An 18091-nucleotide genomic window follows, 5' to 3' on the forward strand; every position below is an offset into this window, starting at 1 on the left:
AGGCCATAGGCCCATCTAGTCCAGCTTCCTGTATCTCACAGCGGCCCACCAAATGCCCCAGGGAGCACACCAGATAACAAGAGACCTCATCCTGGTGCTCTCCCCTACATCTGGCATTCTGACTTAACCCATTCCTAAAATCAGGAGGTTGCGCATACACATCATCGCTTGTACCCCATAATGGATTTTTCCTCCAGAAACTCGTCCAATCCCCTTTTAAAGGCGTCTAGGCTAGACGCCAGCACCACATCCTGTGGCAAGGAGTTCCACAGACCGACCACGCGCTGAGTAAAGAAATATGTTCTTTTGTCTGTCCTAACCCGCCCAACACTCAATTTTAGTGGATGTCCCCTGGTTCTGGTATTACAAATGTTCCCATACTTTGAGAAGGCCTCTGTGACTGCCTCCCCAACACAGGAAGCAGTGCATATCCCATAGACACAGCAGCACCGGCACTGGAAAATCGGATAGGATTGGTCCCTTAGTCACCTCTCAAAGAATGCAAGAATTCCAAGGATCTGTCCTGGGAATTATCCTGGGAATTATTATTCAATTATCCTCATATTAACTGGGTCAATTTGTGTTCTGGTCACGAAAAGGAAACCGGATTTCTTGACGTGCTAAATGACTGTGGCTTAGAGCAGCTAGTCACGGAGCCCACCAGAGGACAGGTGACTCTGGATTTAATATTGTGCGGTATGCAGGACCTGGTTAGAGATGTAAACGTTACTGAGCCATTGGGGAACAGTGATCATGCTGCGATCCGTTTTGACATGCACGTTGGGGGAAGAATACCAGGCAAATCTCTAACAAAAACCCTTGACTTCCGACGGGCAGACTTCCCCCAAATGAGGAGGCTGGTTAGAAGGAGGTTGAAAGGGAGGGTAAAAAGAGTCCAATCTCTCCAGAGTGCATGGAGGCTGCTTAAAACAACAGTAATAGAGGCCCAGCAGAGGTGTATACCGCAAAGAAAGAAGGGTTCCACTAAATCCAGGAGGGTGCCCGCATGGCTAACCAGCCAAGTTAGAGAGGCTGTGAAGGGCAAGGAAGCTTCCTTCCGTAAATGGAAGTCTTGCCCTAATGAGGAGAATAAAAAGGAACATAAACTGTGGCAAAAGAAATGTAAGAAGGTGATATGGGAGGCCAAGCGAGACTATGAGGAACACATGGCCAGCAACATTAAGGGGAATAATAAAAGCTTCTTCAAATATGTTAGAAGCAGGAAACCCGCCAGAGAAGCGGTTGGCCCTCTGGATGGTGAGGGAGGGAAAGGGGAGATAAAAGAAGACTTAGAGATGGCAGAGAAATGAAATGAGTTCTTTGCATCTGTCTTCACGGCAGAAGACCTCGGGCAGATACCGCTGCCCGAACGGCCCCTCCTGACCGAGGAGTTAAGTCAGATAGAGGTTAAAAGAGAAGATGTTTCAGACCTCATTGATAAATTAAAGATCAATAAGTCACTGGGCCCGGATGGCATCCACCCAAGAGTTATTAAGGAATTGAAGAATGAAGTTGCAAATCTCTTGACTAAGGTATGCAACTTGTCCCTTAAAATGGCCACGGTGCCAGAAGATTGGAGGATAGTAAATGTCCCGCCTATCTTTAAAAAGGGAAAGAGGGGGGACCCGGGAAACTATAGGCCAGTCAGCCTAACATCCATACCGGGTAAGATGGTGGAATGCCTCATCAAAGATAGGATCTCAAAGCACATAGACAAACAGGCCTTGCTGAGGGAGAGTCAGCATGGCTTCTGTAAGGGTAAGTCTTGCCTCACAAACCTTATAGAATTCTTTGAAAAGGTCAATAGGCATGTGGATGTGGGAGAACCCGTGGACATTATATATCTGGACTTTCAGAAGGTGTTTGACATGGTCCCTCACCAAAGGCTACTGAAAAAACTACACAGTCAGGGAATTAGAGGACAGGTCCTCTCGTGGATTGAGAATTGGTTGGAGGCCAGGAAGCAGAGAGTGGGTGTCAATGGGCAATTTTCACAATGGAGAGAGGTGAAAAGCAGTGTGCCCCAAGGATCTGTCCTGGGACTGGTGCTTTTCAACCTCTTCATAAATGACCTGGAGACAGGGTTGAGCAGTGAAGTGGCTAAGTTTGCAGACGACACCAAACTTTTCCGAGTGGTGAAGACCAGAAGTGATTGTGGGGAGCTCCAGAAGGATCTCTCCAGACTGGCAGAATGGGCCGCAAAATGGCAGATGCGCTTCAATGTCAGTAAGTGTAAAGTCATGCACATTGGGGCAAAAAATCAAAACTTCACATATAGGCTGATGGGTTCTGAGCTGTCTGTGACAGATCAGGAGAGAGATCTTGGGGTGGTGGTGGACAGGTCGATGAAAGTGTCGACCCAATGTGCGACGGCAGTGAAGAAGGCCAATTCTATGCTTGGGATCATTAGGAAGGGTATTGAGAACAAAACGGCTAGTATTATAATGCCGTTGTACAAATCTATGGTAAGGCCACACCTGGAGTATTGTGTCCAGTTCTGGTCGCCGCATCTCAAAAAAGACATAGTGGAAATGGAAAAGGTGCAAAAGAGAGCGACTAAGCTGATTACGGGGCTGGGGCACCTTCCATATGAGGAGAGGCTACGGCGTTTGGGCCTCTTCAGCCTAGAAAAGAGGCGCCTGAAGGGGGACATGATTGAGACATACAAAATTAGGCAGGGGATGGACAGAGTGGATAGGGAGATGCTCTTTACACTCTCACATAACACCAGAACCAGGGGACATCCACTAAAGTTGAGTGTTGGGCGGGTTAGGACAGACAAAAGAAAATATTTCTTTACTCAGCGTATGGTTGGTCTGTGGAACTCCTTGCCACAGGATGTGGTGCTGGCGTCTAGCCTAGACACCTTTAAAAGGGGATTGGACGAGTTTCTGGAGGAAAAATCCATTATGGGGTACAAGCCACGATGTGTATGCGCAACCTCCTGATTTTAGAAATGGGTTAAGTCAGAATGCCAGATGTAGGGGAGGGCACCAGGATGAGGTCTCTTGTTATCTGGTGTGCTCCCTGGGGCATTTGGTGGGCCGCTGTGAGATACAGGAAGCTGGACTAGATGGGCCTATGGCCTGATCCAGTGGGGCTGTTCTTATGTTCTTATGTAATTCATGATACATAGGCTGACTATGCATTTGGAAACAATTCCCTCTATCACCATGCCCACCACTAAAAGAATTGTAATCTGTGGTTACCAGAAACATGCCCTTATCACTGCTGGCTCTGCACTTACTGACACTTACTTCCTAGGGAGGTTAGGCTGACTCACAGCACAATCCTATGCATGTCTATTCAGAAGCAAGTCCCATTGTGTTCAATGAGATTTACTCCCAGGAAAGTGTATGGGATTGTAATCTCAGGGCCTGATCCTTTCCAACTTTCCAGCCCCAGTGCAGCTGCAAAGCAGCCCCTAGGCAAGGGAACAAATGTTCCCTTATCTTGTGGAGGCCTCCATAACTGCCCTCCCATCACAGGATGCAGCTTAAACCCTGTTGGCAGCTTAAACCCTGACTACACCAGGGCTGGAAAGTTGGATAGGAGTTGGTCCTCACTCTCTTATCCCCTTCAGACAAATAGCCACAACCTCATTGTTTTAGAAGGCATTTTACCTTGTTGGACTCTGACTTGATATTTTACTGTTTTACCTACAACTGGTCCTGCTTTGTTACCCTGGATCTTATATTAATTCTTTTTACAGCTGTATAATACCCTTTAAGGCACTTTTTTATTTATTATGTAAAGAGAGATAAAAATAAAGGGATGCTGTGTGTGTGTGGGGGGGGGGTTTAAATAAAATATCTTGATTTAAAAGGCAACTGGTACCATAGGCAAAAATCTAATTGTTCCTACATAATTAGCACCCTAACATCATAGTCTGTCACACCTACAACCTTTCATCAACACATGGAATCACTTTCAACATCCAAAATTCTTGCTTCATCACTGCCTTTTGAGTGGGAGACATTTTTTTCTCTAGAGGAGTACTGAAGGTTGTCTCTTAGCCAGCTGTCTGTCATGTCAGCATGCACCCACCCACCTGCCTCCATTTTAGAAATCCTATTGGCAAAGGCAAAATAAAAGTGCCATGCAAAAGGACCCTAAGGACCCCAAAATGGCTTGTACCTGCAACACTTTCACCTATTGATATATTTCAGAGCAATTTCAGAGCTGAGCCTTGATGATCCATGGGCGGAATAAGCTCTAGCAAAGCTGGCGCCAGGTTGCTGGGACTGTGGGGCAAATGCTTGCACTGTCCTGCCATGACACCTCCAGTTTCTCCTTGACAGTGCACTGGCCAGACTGACCCTCTGATGAATGTGGACCATCATTCAATCCAACATCCTGCTTGGTTGCCCTGATCCCAACCCTGGCAGTGTGCCTCTCAACACAGTTAAACACAGCCCAGCTAGATGTCACACACCTGAGATGAGACATAATCTAAATTTATCATAAACTAAACTGATCTGAAATCTTGTTGTACTTTGTACAATGACAATAAAGTATACTATACGTAAGAACTAAACCCTTGTTTTCCTCTTTAAAAAGAATGATAATAATAAAAATGAATCTAAGACTGTGTACTTCAGGGGATTCTCTAAGTTCTTTCCATGATCCAGTGTTATGTTGTTTGCCATTTATAGGATAAGAGGTCTGGGAGAGAAGGGGAGGGTTTCATGGCACATTTCTACCTTGCCTCAGGTAGAAGTTGGATCTGCTGGAGAATAGTATAGAGCACTAACCGTAAACAACAGCAGTGTGCGGTAATGTGCAAGGATGGGGAGCCACAGTACTTGGAGCTCCCAGCTAAGGTCATGAAGCCCAGCACCTGCCCAATCCCAGAAGCCTCAGTGTCTGCCCAATCACAGCAGAGGCTGAGGTGCCACTGTCACAAGCTCAGAGACCTGGACAGTCTCTTTGAGAGACTAGAGCTTGTGTCAGTGTCAGTGTCAGCTCAGCCTCCCCGTGATCACACAACCACTCAGAAACTAAGGCTGCAATCCTAACCACACTTCCCGGAGAATAAGCCCCATTGAACAAAATAGGACTTACTTCTGAGTAGACCTGGTTAGGATTGTGCTCTAAGTGGAGCACATGCACAATCACAAAGGAGGCTGAGCTGACAGCACAGGTGAGGCTGTGCCTCCCCTGCCTTCCCTAACCACACGTCCCTGCTAAACAAACAATAACCAACAATGTCTCTAGGCCAAGCTCTCAACAGAAAATTGCTGCAAGAACTAGGATTAGTTAAATGGCTAGTGCTGAGGTATTCAATCTGTGCGTCCCGGCTCTCTAAGGAGGCGTGGCTGGCTTCCAGGGGTGTCGTGAGTCATCCTGAGGAGAGAGGTGGCTGCTAAGTTCAGCTCAGCTTAGCTCAGCTGCACGTGCTGGCTCCCTACTTGCTGCATTTCTGCGGCTGTGAACGAGGTGGGTGGGGCAGTGTGAGGCAGAGAGGGCTGTGAAACATGGTGGGGGGAGGTGGGGGAGTCTCTCCAACTGAGAGAGGTCGCCAGCCCAGCCATTCCAGCCTCCTGCGATGCGTGCGCTTGGGCTTCTCTCCCCGTCTGGAGAAAGCTCGGCCTGCGACTGCACTGTGCGCTGTGCAGAGTAGGACTACTGTCCCTGGCTTCCCTCTTGGTCTGGAGAAAGCTTGGCTGGTGAGTACAAGCCTGCTCTGTACAGAGAGGGAAACCTGAAGTCAGAGAGGACAGGGTAGGGCTCCCCTCCTGTTGCAAAGAGGACCCAGCCAGGAAGCAAGGTCCCTCGCTGAGCACGCTTGCCAGGCAGGTCCTCTCTGGTCTCTCTGGCTTCTCTCATGGTCAGGAGCAGGCTTGTGCTCGCCAGCCAAGCCTTCTCCTGACTGGGAGGGAAACCCAGGGATCGCCCTCTCCATCCAGAGAAGGCTGGACTGGCGAGCAGGAGCCTTCTCCATACCAGGAGAGAAGCCCAACTAGAGAAAGCTGGCTGGGCGGCGCTGTGTGTGCTTACCAGCCAAGCCCTCTCCAGCATCCTCTGACACTAGAGAAGGCTTGGATGGAAACGCACGCAGCGCAGCGCCTCTGAATCTCACTTGTGCTCCAGGGAGGACCTGCCAGCAAGCATGCTCAGCTCTTGCCGCCCGCATTGAGCATTCTTGCTGGCTGTGTCCTCTCTGGAGCAGGAAAAAGCCTGAGAGAAGGCTGGCTGGGCTGCGGAGGAGGTGCTGCATCAGATCAGGCACTGCACCCTGATTTAAAAAATTTGGTTTTCTGCTTGAATATTGTCATGACCTGAGGTGTCACAGGATGCACATAGCGATGCAAAAAGGCTTGTGCATGAAAGCTCAAGCCAAGCTCACCTCATCCCTAGAGAGGTTCATCACTTTTATTCCTGAGTCCTTTGGGGTGATGTGGGACACATAGAGTTGCACTCTATGCAACTCCCTGCATAGAGTGTATGAGCTGAGGAACGAGATCTACTTATATCTGCATGAGGAGGAACACTGTTTGGCTGACAAGTTTATTGATCCAGATTTTATAGCACAACTGGCTATTCTTTGTGATATTTTTGAAAAACTAAATATATTGGACAAGTCCTTGCAAGGCTGCAATACCAACATTTTGCAGCTTTCAGATAAAGTTGATGGATTGAAGAAGAAACTGATTCACTGGAAAACTAGCATAAGTGACGGCAACTGTACATGTTTCCCTTCTTTGGTTCAATTTCTGAAAGAAAATGAGATGGTATTAAAGGAGGATCTAAGGACTGTTATTGTGCAGTATTTGACCCAACTGCATATTTACCTCCAAAAGTATTTTCCTGATAATGCCAATGCAATGGGTGAGAGACCCTTCCAGTGCTGAGATACCTCCACAAAGATACCTTTCACAAACCAGGAAGTGGAACAACTCACTGACATATCAACAGATAAGACACTGAAAATGAGGTTCCAGGTTCAGTCATTGCCTGAGTTTTGGTGCAAAATTAAAGAGGAGTACCCAGAGATAAGTACGAGAGCCCTGCTCTCGTATTTTAATCCCATTTGCCACTACTTATCTCTGTGAAGCTGGTTTTTCTACTGTTGCTGTCATTAAATCAAAGTATAGATCAAAAGTGAACATTGAAAGGGAAATGCATGTGGCAATTTCAAAAATAGCACCATGATTTGATGAGTTGTGCAAAGAAAAACAGGCACAGCCATCTCATTAGGACCTCTTGTGTGTAATCAAATGTGCGTTGTTTAAGGTTGTTCAGAAATAATTGTTGGAAATAAAACTACAGTTTTTAAACCAATTAAACTACTTTTATATTCTTATTTTGTTATTATTGTACCTTCATCCCCATTTTGGGGGTAACTGAGGTGAGGTGATGTAATGGGGAGCCGTGGCCACAAGGATCAGGGGAGCCGCAGCCTGGAAAAGTTCAAGAACCACTGGGCTAGCGGTTTACTGAAAGTTCCTTTACTCCAGTCTAACAGCCCAGTCCTATCCACACCTTCCTGGCAGTAAGCCCCATTGACTCTAATGAAACTTACTTCTGAGTAGACATGCATAGGCTTGGGCTGTCACTTAAATAACAATTCTGAAGTCATGCCTTGCTGTTTGTCTTGAACAGTTTTATGCAAGTCTTTGGTTCTATCAGTTCCATCTGTTTGAGACCTTCACGATTGTCTTAAATTACATCTGAAGGAACTCAACAGACAGGTATTATAAACGTGTATGCTAATATGCCTTCATTTGGAAGCCTTTGATATTATTAATCAGGAAACAGGTTTGTCTGAAGGGCCGTCTCTAGCTGAGTGAAAACAGAAGCTACAGAGCTGCAGCTACTTCGTTTCCTACACAAGCTCAAGGAATGCCTGTTGTGCTACAGTTAATGCTGGAGGAGTAAACTATTCTGAATACATTGAATTGATTAGGCTCACTCACACATTTTTAGTGTTTTCCCAAAAAGAAGCTCGTGTCTAGAGAAGAAGCTGATATGAAAATCAATGAAGCAAGACACAGTTAAGCACATCTGGGTCTCTTTGTTTTCAAAGGGCGAGTTAAACCCAGGCTTAAATCTGCCACATTGAAGTTGAGGGTATTTTAATGCTTCATTTGCCTGGATCATGTGCTTTATGAATATCATATCTCTGTGCAAAATCCTTTTGCCAAATGTCATAGATGCCTCACTCTTCCTCCTTCTAAGGATGCAATCCTATGAGCACTTACATGGGAGCAAATGTAACGAAATTCAAAATGTCATCGGGGGAGATTCCTTCTTATAACAGCCTTCTGTGCCACATGCCATCCTAGTCCAGGTGATCAAAAGTTCTCCCCTGTTCTCAAAAACAAATTTTCAGGGGGTTTCAGGTACTGCAGATGGATTGGGAATTGGCAGAAATGATCCCTCACCCTGCTCAAATGGAACACCTTTCATTTGTGGAACAACTTAGGATACCAACCATGGACGCTTGATTCCAGGACAAGTTAGCTCTGTTAACTGGGCAAAGATGCACCTTTTAAAGTGGTATCCTCTGATATTTAACAGGGGGAGAGCAACTGTTCCTCTTTACCCCAGCATGGCTTCTATTCCAGTTGCTGGTGTCTCTTCTGAATCTCTCTCTCTCTCTCTCTCTCTCTCTCTCTCTCTCTGATTATGTGCCACTGGATTATGGGACTGGAAACCATTTATTGATTTATTTTGCTATTTAAACTGCTTTGTGAAATACTTTTTGTATTGCTGTCACACTCCTCGTTTGCTGAATGAGGACTCCATCAGTGTCTCCAGATTTCCTGACTATTGGTCAGGCTGCTACAACTGACCTTTCTGTCCCGGTCAGTGTTGCAGCTCACAAGAGGCATAAAAATATTCTTGATGATGATAGCAGCAACAATAACAACAACCCAAATTAGATTATATTTAATTGGGCATACAGACATAGTCAAACTGCTATCTAAATTAAAGGTAAAATGACATTAAAAAAACAACACCACTATAGGCATGGCAGAAGGGTACCTGAGCAGTCCCTACTTATGAGAAAGAAGGAAAGGGTTTTTTTTTAACCTTTCACCTGTTTTAAAAGGTGCCTCTTTGCCAGGTTAGTTGCAATTTTATACCCCTTGCTTTCTTTGAAGAACTCAGGTCACCAGAAGGAACACACAGGGCCAAAGAGGCTTAACTTCAACAGTAAAAGTGCAGTATGTGCCTTTAGAACTTTCTCTGGGTTTGCCCTCTTCTGCATGTCTCTTCCTCTAAAGCACAGTTGCCCAACTAACAAGTTCCTTTTAGGTGACTCCCATTCCTGCGCCATAGCAGGAAGGGAGATATGCACATGGTATGTATGTGTGTTCATTTATCCTTAATTCATCTGAATCAAGGATAGAAGGCAGAGTCCCAAGGCTTGAAATTTCGCTCAGTATGCAAAGGTAAACCCAAACTTTTCCCTATATGTGCACACAACAAGGAACAATCAGTCATTGGATGACTGACTAAACCTGTGTGCTATGTATTTAACAGATACATTTATCACACCCAAAATTGACATTTGTTAGGTAATAATGTGATTCGTGCAGTTGCCTTGAGTCTCTGAGGCTGCAATCCTATCCACACTTTCCTGGAAGTAAGCTCCATTGACTATAATGGGACTTACTTATGAGTAGACAGGCATAGGATTGGGCCCTGAGATTCTGTAAGTACATTCAACCAAATATAGCATCCGTGGTACTTAGAAGAATGTCTTATGATAGGAAGGAGTGTAGGACCCAGACTGAGGAGAGTTAGCTCTCCTGGTACACAAGTTTGATACAAGTATACGGGCATGAAAATATGGCCTACAGTAGCCAAGATTTTCACTCTACAATGATAAACAAGTCAAATGCACAGGATTCTGCCCTACAGCCATCAGCTAGGATCACAACCAAAGGCAAATCCAAAAGGTCCACATGTCTCTATGAAAAAATACCCCAACTTCTCTAGGTCAGCAGTTCTCAGCTCATGGCACACTGACAAGGCACTAAAATTGTCAAGGCACACCATTAGTTTTTTTTACCATTGACAAGGCACATCATGCTGTCGGTGGGGAGCTCACATCCCCCAATGGCCCTATTAATAAATGAACCACCCCCAGCTCCCACAGCACACCTGTGGAACATTAATAGCACATTGGTTTAAAATCATGGCTCTAGGTAACTTCTGAACTTACGAACTCTGGGAAGACAATCTGATGGAGACAGATCCAGCTTTCAAGGAAAGGCAAACTGGCTCACAGGAGAGCACTCTGGTCAAGTGAGATTTAGTTACAGGTATCCAAAGATATACAGAATATCACTGCTGTAAACCAGTGCTTTCCAAATTGCAGACCACTGCACTCCAAAATTAACTTTCTGGGCATGACATTGCGATGGCAAAGCCTTACCATTCCACACCACAGCCCCTATTCATTGTCCCCAATTCTCACACAGACTTGTGCAGGGCAGCCACTTCACTTTCCTGTTGCCCCAAAAGGCTCTGCCCCTGGATTTCCAGATGGAAGTGGCTGCCTGGAATAAGTCTGTGCAAAGATCAGGGGTGAAGTACGGGGACTGTGGCATGGAATGGTTAGGCTTCACCACCACTGTGTCATGCCTGGAAGGTTAATTCAGGAGTGCGGGATCCAGTCTACAACCTGGGTTTGGCAGCTCCTGCTGTAGATCAAACCTTCTCACAAGACAAGACAGGGAGGGGGAAGCTTACTGCAATGACGTACACTCAAAGACAGTGGGGGATATGCACAGTGTTTTTGGCACAGCTAACTCCATGTTAAGATGCATGGGGGCCAGAACCAGTGTCAGAGTGAGGGTTCTGTAAATATTCTTTGGCAATCTGCAGCATACTGGTAGAAGCAGAGGAAAGAACTGACAAAAAAGGAACAAGATCCTTTGGTGTACACCACCAGATTTGCTTTGTTTGTGGTTTGTGATTCTTTTGACGTTCATATGACAGTTTTTTCTCTGACCAGTCCATAGAGAGGGGTGCTGATTACTCAACTTGTTCAGTAGAGACTTAAAATCTTTTCCCCTAAAGAAATAACAAAATTCCTAGTAACTCAGTGGGCATTTCTGCCAGCCATCAGCATCTCTCAAATACACTGGTAGCTTAGAAGAGAGAAGGGAGGGGTCTTGTGTTTCTGGTTTGGCACTGAAGCGCCAAACAGTGGTTGGAAGTACGAGAGACATTCCCATGCAGACTGAAACTAAGAGTGCATTTCTATCTAAGCTTGAAATTCACTCAGAACAAGGACACTTTGACTTCAAAGCAATTAGATTTAAGCCTGGGATTCCAGGGTCATAGCATTTAGTGGCCTTTCAGTCCCCAGTGAACTTGCTATCTGATGCATCAAGCTAGGGAATAACGGCAAGCCTAGCTGGTCTCATTTAACTTGGATATCAAGTTTGCAACCCAGGGCCCAATCCTATCCAACTTTTGAGCCCCAGTGTAGTCACAATACAGCCCCATGGTAAGGCAACACATGTTCCCATACCTTGAGAAGGCCCCAGTGACTGCCTCTCCACCACAGGATGCAGCGCACACCCCACTGGCACAATTACACCAGCACTGGAAAATGGGATAGGATTGGGCCCCCAGTCTCTCTACTATTCCATCCTCTGGTTCTCATTATGCGAAAAGCAGAAAGGGAAGGGAAGGCATTCTGTTTACCTGCAGAAGGCTACTTGTTCAGCACCTGGGGGCTGTCAGGAACTCTTTTTACCCAGCTGGCTTTCCTCATTAGCCAGGAACTGCTGGTGATCAAGCAACAAAGAGAAGCCATACTACAGTGCATTGTAGAGTGTAACAGAGTGAGCTTTTATTTTTAGTACAGTACATCTTTTAAAAATACATAGTAGGGGTGGTAAAAACAGTATGAATATAAGATGCTCTCCTTTCACAAAATGGGAAAACAGCAACACGTACGTACTTTGTTATTCTTGCATTACAGATTCAAGCATTAAGAACTCAGTCCTTGCCCTCATCACACTATACTATAGGTGGGTCGCAAGCCAATTTCAGGTGGGTCCCCATTCATTTCAATATTTCATTTTGAATCTATTAGACTTGATGCTCTCATGGTATGTGACTGCATTTGGGGAAATGTTACAGACCTGTACTTTTAACAATCTACTATGTCTATTCTTTTAACAATGATAGTGAATGGGACTTACTCCTGGGTAAGTGTGGGTAGGATTGCAGCCTAGGATTGTGAAAAATTTTCCTGCTTGGTGATGTCACTTCTGGTCATGACATCACTTTCGGTGGATCCTGACAAATTCTCATTCTAAAAAGTGGGTATCGGTGCTAAATGTGTGAGAACCCACTGCACTATAGCATGCAACCAGGCCAGAAAGGAACATGCTACATGCTATGGTTGTGGGGGGGGGGGGGAGGTGTGACTGGAAGGTGAACCAGTTGGCCATTGGTGGATCACAAACCCATTTTTGTTGGCTTGCGAAACTGACAAGGCAGATCAGCCTATGTGCATCAAAGGTTAAATAACCTGCTACTTGTGGGGGGCACTGCTGCCACCATTATACCCACAGAGGCTTGAGCAGCTGGTAAAATGAAACTTTTTTTTTTAGGTGGGTCCTGATGCTAAAAAGTTTGGGGACCACATCCCTAGTGGTTACAGGGAACAACTCAGATGGTGGGGCAAGTGGGAGGATTGCTCTTGAATATGTGAGAACGGCAAGCTTTTCTAATAATGCTGCTTTTGGTTGCTAAAAACCTGCTGGAAAATCCTGCATGTACAACTCTTTGTACCTGCTCAAGCAGCTTATCTGCGGACTGCCTCTGATTTCTTGTTCATCATTTCTGGGGGAACACTTCTCCCCCACACTCCCTTTCCCAATCCCCTTTTCAATTCAGTGAGTGGGGGGGGGGGTCATGGAGTTCCCCCACTCACTGAATTGAAAAGAAGAAGGGATTGGAAAAGGGAGCGTGGGGGAGAAGTGTTCCTCCAGAAATGCCCTGGCCTATCCTTGGTCTCCTCCTCTCCACACTTCTTTTTCTTTTTGTCATATGGTGTGCCAAAGAGAAGAGTGCGATGGTGTTCCATGCACTGTTGCCAAGCCAAGCAACAGAGGACAAAGAAGGCCACGGCAGCAGGAGCAGAGGAGCAGGGAGTGGATAAGAGAATCAGTTAGAACCCTGCCTCAGGAACCCAAAGAACTTGGGCAGCTTCTGTGTGGCCCAGAAGTGAGTTGAAACTGAAATGGCAGAGGACAAAAATTACAGACGCTCATCTCAACATGTTTCAACACAGTTGAGTCAGCGATGTCACTACACTTTGAAGAGCTTCTATAGTAACTTAAGGGCCTTGCAAATAGGGTGCTGTAATAGCAATGCTGATGCAAATCACTGTACGCATATGCCACTGTAACTATGCCGACCTGTTGCAATGCATTGGACATGCCCGAGTGGGATTAATCACAGAGAAAAGGGTTGGAGGCAAAAGGCATAGTCAGGACCATGGCAGTGAGTGGGGCTGAGTATAGGGTGAATCCAGTTGAGGATCAGAGGCAGAAGGTATGTATAGTCAGGGCCAGGCTGTGATGAAGTACAAAGGAGTACAACAGTAGGGTTGGTGGGGTCTGTATTGCCATTTGAATTAGCTGCTCAGACTGCTGGACTGGCTTGGTGGTTAGCTGATTATCTACATCATCCCCTACAGGGTCCTCTTTCTTCATTTACCTGCCCTGGCTTATTGAAAGACATGGGTGGAGTAAGAGGAAAAGTTTTGAACATCCTGTTTGACACACACACTGCTGCCCTACACCCTGGTGTGGGATGGAGTGGAAAGGGATGAGCACAGCATCAAAACCTATATCAGAAGAGGTGATGTAATTAGCAAGGGTGCACAAGTGCTGCCTTTGAATTTCTTTTTCCAAAGGCCCTTAGTTGAAAAGAAGCAGAAAAGGGCTCAACAAGAGACAAACTGAAAAAATTGGCTAAGGGGTGTAAGTGACTTCAGATGCTGATGGATGATGAATGGGAGAAGGTACAACAGTCCTAGATCATATCCCTAGGGAGGGGAAGAGAGTTTTATTTACTTCATTTCATTGGATAGAGGGCCCCAGGAGAAACAGGAGGTGGAGGTAAGTGGAACTTCTGAGTAAACATGCCATAGGATTGTACTGTACTACACTATTTGTATTTGTTTGGTCTGTTTTTAATCCCACCTTTCACTTCTTACACACTTGTTTTAAAGCAATTGCCATCCACTTCAAGAGTTTAGAATGAAATGAGCTACATCTTTAAATCAATCTATATTTCAAAATATAAATAAGTGGCTGGAAAAGAAAATGAAGAAATTTCTTCTTCTAATGAAGAAATGTGAAGTTGGGTTTTATTTCTTTAATGTATAGTCTTAGTGGGGTGTGGCTACAGGGAGTGTCAAGAGGAGCTCCCACATTTCAGAATGTACCATGGCATAATTGTTTACACCCATAGACCAAGAGTTGCATGAAAAGCATTCTAGCATCTTTCCAAACCTTTGATGTAAAAGCAGAATTGTAAGGTTGACAGATCACAGAAAACGCAAAACATACTCTTAGTATATTTTCCTAGCTGTCATTTTCATTCTGGGAATCGAGAGTGTGTCAGGCAAGAGTATGGGGGCAACACATTACAAGCCATTACTTTGCTGTAGTTTAGGAGTGGAAAATTTATGGGACAAGTGAATTATAGTCACCAATCCAGAAAATAAAAGAAGGAGGATAGAGCTATGGGGAGAGATTGCGTAGTGAGAAAAATAGACATGTTGTAAGTAGGCCTAGCATTTAGAAAAATGATGCATGCATGCAATCTTACCAGATAGCAGAAGCCAGGGCTAGCTCAACGATGATAGCTGCAGGGCCCAATCATATGCAATGTGTGCCAGATCACTGCCGGTGCGCACTGTTGCAAACGGGCCATAAGGCACATTTGCTGGGATTAGCACCAGCCCAGCACTGGAGCAGGCCCAGTGCAAGTCTGTGCTGGTACAGTGCCGGTCAGAGGCTGGCAATCTGCTGCCAGGTGCTCTGTGTGAAGCACCTGGTGAGATAAGTTGGGGCATGGGGGAGGCAGAGAGGAGGCATTCTAGGGTGGGCAAAGGGTGGGGGGAAGGCATGGCAGGGGAAGGGAGAGGGGGCAGGACTGGCAAAGCGGAGCCGCGCTGGATCCGGAGCCTCCTGTCGGGCCTCGCGGCCTGACACGTGGCTTCTTGATTCTGTGCTACGTAGGAGGATCTGAGGAATCACAGCTTGGTCACTTTGACGATTCCTAGAAAGATACAAATTATTAAATGGAATACTGTATCTCTGATCAGCACTCAGAAAATAATGCGGTGATTTCCAAGAGCAAGCATGGGTTTGCCAAAAACAAGTTGTTGTAAATTAATCTTCTCTCTCTCTCTCTCTCTTTGTTTTTTGTTTTTGGATGGAGTGGCTGATCCAGTAGAATAGATCATGACAGTTAGGAAGACTAAATGTACCCAGATTTCAGCAAATCATCTGACACCATCAACCAAGGTAGACCTTGTCGGATTAAATGATCAAAATGTAGATTAGATAGTACTATTCTTTGGTAGGTTCAAAGCTGGTTGAACAACATTTCCTTTCAAATGCTAATAAATGACTCCATGTCAACCTGGAGAGGGGTTTCAAGTTGGATGCCACAGGGCTTTCTTGAGCCTGTGCTATTTGGCATATTTATAAATGACCTTGATGAGGGGATCAAGGGCATACTTATCAAATTTGCAGCTGACACAGAGCTGGAGGGAATACAGAAGCAGGGTTCTTTTTCATTTTTCCTTTCTCTTCTTTATTGCTGAATGAAGCAGGTTTCAAAACAACCTTGATAGGCATATACCAACAAGATGAAGTTTAGCTAATTGTAAAGTCCTGCATGTAGACTAAACATGCTTTGCAGCAGCAAGTGTAAAAAGATCCCAGAGCCCTTGTGGACCACAAAGGGAGCCAGCAGTGTGAGCCAGCAGTGTGATGCATTTACAAAACCAAAAATATTAATGTACCGCTTGTCTGCATTAACAGAGGCACAGAATCCAGGTCACAAGAAGAAATTGCTTGTTTGTTTTAAACATTTATACCCTGTCTTTCCAAACTCTCAAGCAGGCTTACAATACTTGATAAATATATAATACAATATAAGATTAAAAAATAAAAAAATTAAGCATTTAAAATCTAAAATGTAACTTAAAAGCCAAGACAATAAACAATATAACAATTCTAAAAATCCATAGGTGGTGGTAAGTAAAAGCAATACACAAGAAGCTAAGCAGACATGTAAATACATTATAAAAGCAACAGACCAGAGAAAAACAACCAGGAATATCCCACCCTTACCCACCCCCTGAAAGCTAATGTAAATAAAAAATCTTTTTAGGTCTTGTAACAAACTCTCTACTGAAGGGGCAGATTTGAAATTTTCTGGCAATGAGTTCCATAGTTTCATTGAACTTGGTACTAGTCAGTCCTCTTTTGGAATCCTGTGTCCAGTTATGGGTACCACATTTTAAGAAGGCCATTGGCAAACTGGAATTGGTTCAGACAAGAGCAACAAGGATGATGAAGGATCTGGAAAAGGATACTTTACACACTCTGACAGACTGATGGAAACAGGGTGGGAGCATTTGATGCAGGAACAGATGCACATCTCCAGAAAGGGCAGGTAGTATGTATTTGGTACTCCATCTCAGGTGCAGTAAGACCTTGGACTGGCCCTGCTTCATGGAAACCTGGACTGCCAAGTCAGTAGCAATGGAGACCCAGACCATGTCAAATACAGCACTGTCCAATCTACACGAGCAGGAACAAAGTTTACAACATTACGTAAAAGCAATAATTTCCCATCATTTCTGCATTTTATTCTTGAAGCCAATATTGGTTTGAAGAGATAATATAGTGGGGAAGAGAATGGAGCAGTTGTCTTTTGTCCCTGATTTCAAAGGGTTTAAGCCATTGCCTTGACTCTAGAAAAACTGCTGCTTCATAGAATATCATGGATATTCCTTATTGAACAGCTCAGCTCATCAGCAATTTGCAGAATAGAATGAGAACTCCTGATCTGGTAACCTAAAGTGAGAAAGAAACATATGTAAACAGGTTAATTATACAGTATAGCAGTGGCAACGCATTCTATCCTGCCAATTATCCAATTATCTGATGAATAATACTCTCTTGCCAAAGAAACGTGGAAACCAAGTGTTGTTTATAGCAAGAAAGTAGTATTTAATTTTATCATATAAGGACATTGCAATGCGGCTTATGATTCATTCTTAGGTGATTTGTGCGTTTGTTATTGGAAAAGGTATAGAAAAGGTTCAAACAAATCTTTTCTCATCTGCAAATGAACTTATTGTTTCTGTACGATTCTCTGCATTGTTTCAATGTTACAATAGAACTGCCACTTCTCCTTACAAGTAGGAGTTGCTCAGTGTGCATCAGCTTAGGTTTTTGTTCCAGTTAGACTGATGATTTTGCACCAGGAACAGATTCTGCAGAAGCAATGTTAAATATGCTTGGTTTTGTGCTAGAATAATAAATTGTAAAGTGTAGATATGCCTCAAACTTGCCAGCAGGTGGTGCTCAAAGGTTTCAGAAGGAGAAACTTTCCCCATCAATGTATTTTCATGCAAGGGGTCAGCTTCCGTGGAGCAGGTTCAGAGGAGAGTGAGGATGATCAGGGGGCTGGAGGACAAGCCCTACAACGAAAGATTTAGGGAACTTGGCATGTTCCTGGAGAAGAGAAGCCTGGAGAAGAGAAGACTGAGAGGGGATATGATAGCTCTCTTCAAATACCTAAAGGGCTGTCATGTGGAAGAAGGGAATCATTTATTCTCAGCTGTTTCTGAAAGTAGAACTAGAACCAATGGTACAAACTGCAAGAGAGGAGATTTCAATTAGACATCAAGAAAAAGTTCCTGACAGTCAGGGTGGTTTGGCAGATTGCCGAGAGAGGTGGTGGACTCTCCCTCACTGGAGATGTTCAAGCAGAGGCTCGACAAGCACCTGCTGGAGATGCTCTGATTTCCTGCCTAAGGCAGGGGGTTGGACTAGATGACCTATTAGGTCCCTTCCAACTC

Source organism: Tiliqua scincoides, chromosome 1 (assembly GCF_035046505.1).
Source record: "Tiliqua scincoides isolate rTilSci1 chromosome 1, rTilSci1.hap2, whole genome shotgun sequence".
In the NCBI taxonomy this organism is placed as follows: domain Eukaryota; kingdom Metazoa; phylum Chordata; class Lepidosauria; order Squamata; family Scincidae; genus Tiliqua; species Tiliqua scincoides.